The sequence below is a fragment of the Passer domesticus genome, chromosome 5, assembly GCF_036417665.1.
Source record: "Passer domesticus isolate bPasDom1 chromosome 5, bPasDom1.hap1, whole genome shotgun sequence".
Taxonomy (NCBI): Eukaryota; Metazoa; Chordata; class Aves; order Passeriformes; family Passeridae; genus Passer; species Passer domesticus.
In genome coordinates, this window is record NC_087478.1 from 6650783 (window position 1) to 6658371 (window position 7589).

The window sequence follows — 7589 nt, forward strand, 5'->3', positions numbered from 1 at the left end:
CAGCCCACAGCCCTGCAGTCCATGCTGACTGCCAGTTTTTCCTGCTCTTTACCCATTACCCTCCCAGCTCCAGCCTGCACACCAGCTGTCGCTCACCAGAAAGGAACTATTTTCCTTGACCTCAGCGACACACTTCAGTGATGAACAAAAATGCCATATTGCTTTTTTGTTTTCCAAGTAACACAGAAGAAATGTGACAAGGTGGCTTAAAACTTTGTCCAAAATCTTGTTTTCTGTGATTAAACTTGAGTGCAGAGGCTCACTGTAATTTCAAGAAAATTTAAGCTTATTTAGCTTTACCAACCACAGCTCTTTTATGACGAAAAGCACCATCAGGAAGTTTCTTTTTAAAACTGTTTCCCACTGAGGACTATGGACAGAGAAGTTATTTGATAGTTGTCAAAGATAGTTTTTGTGGTGCAGTTTTCAGATGCTATATAGCTCATTGTCTAAGCCATATCTTCAAGCTTTTGATTACCTCTTGGCTAATAAGGATTTCCTTACAGAAATAAGCTAAAGAGTATTGAGTTAAAAAAAAAAAAGCTGAAATAATGAGCTAAAAGAAATGCATGGAAATGGTGTAGATCTTCTATTGTGAGACCTATTTTTTTTTTCTAGAACACATAAACAAAGGAAAAAAATAGTTCTGACTAAAATAATTGTGAAAAGCTCACTCCTACAAGTCCCACTGAAAGAAAACGTTCATCTCTAGATTCAACCTCCATTATCTGACAGATAATGGAACTATCTGCAGGAAATGAAACTCCTGACAAAGATTAAACATGGGATTCACCTAATCTAACTTCATCTCCTTGGAATTCAGGTGACTAAATTAAAGCCATCCTCTTGGCTCTCTATGTTGAGTACAGAGTGGGAGAAATACCTCCACAGATAAATTAATATTCTGTCTTCTAGTCATCCGTTTTACACAGGTATGAGTTGCCTTCAAGAGGGGTGTCCATCTCTGCTGACTAATGAAAAAATCCTGACAGGCTTGGTAGAAAAGTCTTGACTATGAAAGGCCAAGTAGGCTCAGTCCCATGGGTCAGAGAGTGACTTGGTCATGCCCAGGGAAAGTGGAAGGCAGTGGTTAGTTTTGACTTGGAGAATAGCCTAGGACAGGGCCCAGCACTGATATGATAACATCAGGTGCAAAACACAAACAAATTTATATCCTTTCTCTGCTACTGTCATAAAATTTGGCATTTTTTCTATTAAAAATGCAGTGGCGTTGTCTTGAAAAATAGTTGCCTTTATGAAAACATAAAGAGAAGTTCTGAATGCAAATACAGAGGGGTTTTCTTCCCCCTTAACTCCCTGACTTCATTTTTTACTGTGAGTGGCAAAGCAAAACCCCTCTGTAGAAACATTCACTCCTACAATGTGTTATGGATTTCCAGTGGTGAACTATTAGGTGTTTTGCAATTAACACAGCATGAAAGAACTATCACTTCTATGGATCTCTGAGTTCACACTTTTCTCTAATGAGAGCCAAGATAAATTGTTCCAGTTTCAGTGTATTGGTTACCAAATTGACCTGATCCATAGCTCACTTCAAGCATTGGTAATTCCAATAATCTTGCAGTAAGTTTGGATACACCAATTGAAAATGTCTAAAATTCACTCATGCTATTCTAGAAGTTAAAGCCAGAATAAAACCACATATATTCTGTTCAGGTTTAATTTTTTTCCTTCTCTTTCTGTGAAATATAACACCACTTCCACATCCATTTACATTGGTATTTGTCCCAGAGATGAAATGCTACAGAACCTGACCTAGTGCCTTAAGGCAATTCCTTAGTGATGGAATTATCTTTATTAACAGATGACATAATTTCTCTTCTCAGAGTGCAAAATGCAGAGTAAAGAGAGGTGAAGGGACAGAGACAACTCTCTTCAAGCCCTCACCATATTTAACAAACATTTTCCATAGAGGAGTCTAACAGTGCACTTTCTATTCTGGGTTCATTTGTATATATTCTTCAGAAGAGGCAGCACATGAATTATGCTGCTGATTGCTGCTGTCAGCATTCAAGGTGGATGTTAAAAAAGAATGGATACTTCTCTGCACATCAGCACTTCCCCAAACTCACCTCAGTGACTGCACACTGTAAAATGATTGTGCTTGTGCTGGGTATGTAGCACAATGTGTGGAATTCCTGGGTCAGAAATCTTCCTTAATAGTTGTGGGATGGGGCACTGAGAAGTTTTGAGGGTGTGGGTCATGAATTTCATGGTCCTACAGGTCCTACAGAGCAGCTGGTTACAGCTAGGTCCTGAAATAGTGTCTATGAATAAAAACCCAAAAGATGAATCTACCTGAGTTCCTAATCCTGGTGAGCAGGTATGAACTGAGTGCCACCCACATGGCAGGAGCTGTGAGTAATGATTGATATAATGGTCTGTTTGTGCTCTCCCAACTGTCCTAGGAGCAATTCCATATGAGATCCATAGCACTGGTGAGGTGCTGAAGGGCAGTTTGTACCTGAGCCCTGTCCTGTGTGAATGGTATGGAAGCGCTACACCAGTGGGGTTTGGTCACATCAGAGAAAGAGTCACCAAAATACTGGAGGATGGGAATGGCAGATCAGTCCATTACTGATCTCCAGTATCTGATGCTTGATATATTTCCTTCTAGAGCCACATTCCAGGTGCTCAGAGCACCCTTGCTCCTCCTGGAGGTCATGCCTGGCTGCCAAGGCTCAGGGAGTCCCTCATGCTCCAAGGTGATCAGGAAAAGCCTATGGCAGGCTTTGGGGAGGTTACCATGAGCAGGACCCATCCCATTTCAGGGCACTTCTCCTTCAGCTCCCACCTGTGTCACAGACCTAGCCACATGACAGTAAAATATTGGGCTGTAACAGGAAACCATTAGTGAAAACAGGTCAGAGGAGATGTATAACAGACAGAGAGTTTTTTAAATTTTAAAATTATATAGCTAACCTTTTTTTTTGTAGAGTCAGATTCTTCCATATTCTTGCCAGCCTGAGGCATTTTTATAAGAACTTTACCCAAACCAGGACTGCGTCAGAAATTGAAATTTGAAAATGTCGGTCTTGCTTGAGACACACCCCTCCTCCTATACCCCCCTCCCCCAAGTTTATGCTATGTATTTTCCTTTGTCTTGCTGTTTTAAGGTTACATTGTTTGGCTCTTGAGATGCTCATGTATTCTCTGCCTGGGGTGTACACATGGAGCAAAGGGGCTCAAGACAAGAGCCTGATTTGGGATCAGGAATCCCATTCTCCTCTTCAGCCTCCATCTTCTACTCAAGGGAAATGAGATCATTGTGGCAATAACCTGATTTCCAACCAGAGCAGCAGAAATCACTTGCTTCTCTCATCTCTGTGAACTGCAATATCCTGCAATATCTTCCCACATATTCAGGCATCACTGTTGGATGGCACAAAGCAGGATTCCTTTGCAAGATGAACTTAATGGGTAGGAAAAATACTGCCTTAGTTTGTAGCTTCCTGTTGATTTACAGTGGCATCTGACTTCTCTCAGGGTGTTTTGTATCTGAGGCAATTTGAAAAATCTCTGTTCATGCTAATTTTGATATCTACTTTATGTTCTAACACACCAAGCAGGGTTTGTCATTTGTTTTACTGGGAGCTGGCCAACAGCTGGCAACTTTGCACAATTGACCTCCACCAGAAAGGAAGCCAAATCCAGCTGAAGTTTGAGTAACACTTCTTGGAGCATAAGAAGTAAGTTAATTTTTTTCTTCAACTATAAGCAATAGATGCTTGTTTAATGAAAAAAGAAATTAGTTAAGGGTGGCAATTTTTCATACACGTCTTTAGAAAAAGGGTATATATATCAGAGCCCATGATCTCATGTATCATAAATCTTCTAAAAGTACATCTGGGAAGGATTTTAATTAGCCTCCTAATCCTACACCCTGCTCTGAAAAAGGCAAGTAATATGTACTGAGGCCACCTCTAACAGATATTTGATTTGTAATCTCAGAGAAAACTAATTCTGCAGCTCGTCTAGGCAACTTGTTGTACTGCTTCCTTATACTTAGTTAGGAATCTTTCCTTAGTATCTAACCTAAATCTTTGTTTCTGAAAATTAAGAAAATTACTTCTTGTTTGACCACTATTGAACTGTCTGAACAATTGATTATTCTTCTGTGGTGTTAGTATAAAAAACCCCAAAAACTACTGGAATATTAGAACCATATCTTTGTTTAATCTTTTCTAGATTAAATAAATCCAGTTTTTTTAGTATGGGCTCCTACACCTCTTATTGTTTTCCAGTCACCTTTGGACTTTCTTTATATTATCTATTATCTCAATCTTTGTCACACTCCTACAGATTAAATGCCCCCATGTTTATTTTATAGTCAAGTCTTTAATAACGTCACATAGCAATATGCCTTTTTAAAAATAATATAAGATTTTCCTCCTTAACATGTATCTGATTTGATGTATATATGCGTATATATATTTTCCTCCTTAATATGTATCAGATATTACAATAGTTTATAGCTGAACCTTTTTTTAATTCATTGCTAGATTTCCTTCTTTCAAATGCTTTTGTTAAGTTTAATTCGTTGATTTCAAACCAAACCTCCAGTCTACTCAGATCACTCTGTATTTTGTCATCTGAAGGTACTATTTCACAGATGAAATGCCTTCACATACTGCTGTGAAGCACCACTGACTTGGATAAGTCTTCATTTCAAGGGCTTTTTTATTGAGATTCTGGATGTGGTCCAGGTATGAAGTCATTACATGGTCAATTATTTGCCAGTCTGCCACAGCAGTGCTTCAAGCACATGTACTGGTACTTTATATATGTGGGAAATAGTATGAAGAGGAAGAACTTTAAAATACCAAAACTGACATTTCTGCTTTCCCATAATAATTTAGAAGAGTTTTTATATTTCCATTTTTATTTATATATATATAAATGAATGTGTGCAACTAACATTGATTTGCCCACACACTGTCCTGTTTAGGTTTTTGCGTGTTTCTGACATTAAACCATCGTTCTACTTTTTGGTTTTCTTAGGCTGCCTCAGGGGTCTCTTGCACATAAATAATATTTTTTCATATGGTCTTTTTTCTTCTCCCTGCAATTATCTCTTTAGACTAATGAGTACTCGAAAGTGAATTGTATTTGAAACCAATGGAGGTCAATAGGGGTGACTCAGTATTATGCTAATTTAGTTCTTGGGTCCTATTATATATTGTCCAGTTCCATTCATGTTTAAGAGTGAAGAACAGAAGCTTTTGTGTTTCAATGTTTACATGAGTTTTCCCCTTTTGCTGAAGTGTAATGGTTGGTATTTGCATTTAATTAAGGTTTAACTGGAAATGATACTGGAGTCGGCTTCATTAGGCTTGAAAGATATCCTTGAAGCGAATAAATATTAGCATCCTGGCTAGGGGAGAAACTATAGAAAATAACAGTGATGAATTAAAAAAAAACCCAAAAAAACAAAAAAGAGAAAAGAGAGAAATATCTTTCACACATCACAGGGTTTTCTCCAGATTTATCACAAAAATGAAAAGCACTTTGAAGATGGGAAATTGCAAATGCAGAAACTGTGTCTTCGTATCTCCAATACGTGTAGCCACATGCTTCAAATGAATGTGACTGATAGAAGTGTTACCAGAAAACTGCAGCCAAGAATCAAAAAGGGACTGCTGGATTTTAAAATGTGTGATTCATTTTCATGTCATTAAGACGAGAAATGTGTTTTCTTTTTCCTTTTCTCTCTCTGGCTTTTGAACCTCTCCTTTTCCTCCTTTCTCTGGAGGCACATTTAACCTTTGGTGTGTTTCATTGTGCTCAAGCATCTGACCAGGAGAGGAAAACAATGTGTTTTATTTCTTTAAATGCCAAAATGCCATAAATTCCCACCTCCATGTAATATCTCTGCTTCTGAAGATGTTAGGAGAAGTTTCCTTCTGAATGTTTTTCTAGAAGATCTGTGCAAAAATGATTGATTTAAAAGCAGAAAGACATACTCTGGTAATGGAAGACAGACAGTTTTTAGAATTTTGAAATTTGGAAGTTTGGCAGACAGTTTTGCCTTCTAAAAGATCCTGACTTTCAGAAAATTCTATATTACAGTAAATAAATCCATTTCCAGGCAGCTCATATTAAACATCAAAACTGAAGCATGTAAAATCTGAAGCTGCATTCACAGTCCTTACTTAGATACAAGATTTCAGTCATAATCCAGCTTGGTTGCCAAGGTCTTAAGACCAGTAGTACATCTGATCAAATTTTCTGTTCATGGGACAAATTTCCTTTGATGCTGTTATTGGTTTCCTATCAGCTGAACCATTTTTCCAAGGAATTAATCAACTGGATGACATTCAGAATAAGCTTCTTGGCAGCCTGGAATGAGAGGAATAAGTGTCAAATTTGAACTACATAAAAATTTGTATTTAATTTGATTGAGATTAATAAAATAATACAAAATATTTTATCACTATAATTTGTATTATTTATTTTACTATATTTCTTATTTTTTATCATTATTACTTTATGTATAATTTTAATTATGTTTTTATTTATTCATAATTGTTTGATGCTAGCAACAGATCCCAAGTTTGTATCAGAGCGAGTACCCAATACTTAGAAGTCCTTAGAGAGGAAATATAATAACAACAATTGACAAATTTCTTTGCTATGAAGGAGAAGACATTACATAAATCTTTACTGGACTTTAAAAAGATAGTCTTGGCTCTTGTAAGCAGCCTGAGCAATCAAAGGATGAAATGCAAAAGTTCTGAGTGGAAAGCTGCCGTCACTACTCAGCAATGCAAAGTAGAATGACACATGCAAATTAAAGTGCACACGGTATTTTTCAGGCTCTAAATCAAATTTGTTGGGATAAAAATGGTGAGAAAAAAACTTCAGACATGCTCAAATCCCATTTTCTGAATTGATTTGAGAATCACAAGGCTTGAATCTCATTTTAGGTCATTGAAACTTAAGAAACTGAAGGTCAAAATCCAAATGCCATCACCTGTACTTCCTAACACCTAGGAATGGGAAATCCAGGCTTATCTGTGATGTTTCACAATGACTCAGATCACCTTTACTGCTTCCACGGATTCTTTCATGTCACTGCAGAGAGCCTGCACCCTTGGTGAGGGTCTTTACTAAGGAGACTGTTGATGAATGTGAATGGAAAGACGCTGAAACAAACCAGCAGCATCCAGCTGGAATTCATCACACCCTGATCTGAGTGGGCACCTGGAATGTGCGTGGTAGTAGCAGATTAGATTATCAATTAAAATAATTGTGACCTGGTCCTAAACTGTCAAAATGTTTGTTGTGGTCTCTTCAGTTAGGAAGTTATCAAATGACTTTGACTCATATTTCGTTCAATGGTCTGTCCAGTATTGATTTGATGAATGAATAATAATTAACCATGGTTAAACATAATCACAAAATACTCTGAGTTGGAAGGCACCCATGGGGATCATCAAGTCCAACTCTTAAGTGAACTGCCCATATGGGGATTGAATCCATGAATGGTGTTTTTATCACCATGCTCTCACCAACTGAGTTAATCTCAGGGTCATGGAATTGACTTTCTCTTGAGTTATTCCTAGTTT